Source organism: Manacus vitellinus, unplaced genomic scaffold, assembly GCF_001715985.3.
Source record: "Manacus vitellinus isolate BGI_N305 unplaced genomic scaffold, ASM171598v3 scaffold_250_pilon, whole genome shotgun sequence".
In the NCBI taxonomy this organism is placed as follows: Eukaryota; Metazoa; Chordata; class Aves; order Passeriformes; family Pipridae; genus Manacus; species Manacus vitellinus.
The window spans coordinates 1-924 of record NW_021939807.1 but is presented as its reverse complement, the minus strand read 5'-3'; positions in this window follow the sequence as shown (position 1 = coordinate 924).

The window sequence follows — 924 nt, the reverse complement described above, 5'->3', positions numbered from 1 at the left end:
ATTCCATGGACAATGATCCACGGGGTGTTCCAAGGACTCACATTCCATGGACAGTGATCCATGGGGTGTTCCAAGGACTCCCATTCCATGGACAATGATCCACGGGGTGTTCAAAGAACTCTGATTCCATGGACAGTGATCCAGGGGGTGTTCCAAGGACTCACATTCCATGGACGGTGACCCAGGGGGTGTCTGGGAATCTGTGACCATAGACAAGGATCCAGGGGATGTTTGGGAATATGTTCCCATGGACAATGATCCACAGGGTGCTGAGACCCCCATTCCCATGGATGGTGATCCAGAGGGTGTTTGGGAATATATGGCCATGGACAATGATCCATGGGGTGTTCCAAGGACTCCCATTCCATGGACAGTGATCCACGGGGTGTTCCAAGGACTCCCATTCCACGAGCAGCGATCCAGGGGATGTTTGGGAATATGAGACCATGGACAGTGATCCATGGGGTGTTCCAAGGACTCACATTCCATGGACAATGATCCAAGGGGTGTTTGGGAATATGGAGCCATGGACAATGATCCATAGGGTGTTCCAAGGACTCACATTCCAGGGACAATGATCCATAGGGTGTTCCAAGGACTCCCATTCCAGGGACAGTGATCCAGGGGTTGTTTTGGGAATATGTTCCCATGGACAGTGATCCACGGAGTATTCCAAGGACTCACATTCCATGGACAGTGATCCAGGGGGTGTTTGGGAATATGAGACCATGGACAGTGATCCACAGGGTGTTCCAAGGACTCCCATTCCATGGATCAGCGATCCAGAGGGTGTTTGGGAATATGTTCCCATGGACAATGATCCATAGGGTGTTCCAAGGACTCCCATTCCATGGACAATGATCCAGGGGTTTTTTTGGGAATATGTGACCATGGACAATGATCCACGGGGTGTTCCAAGGACTC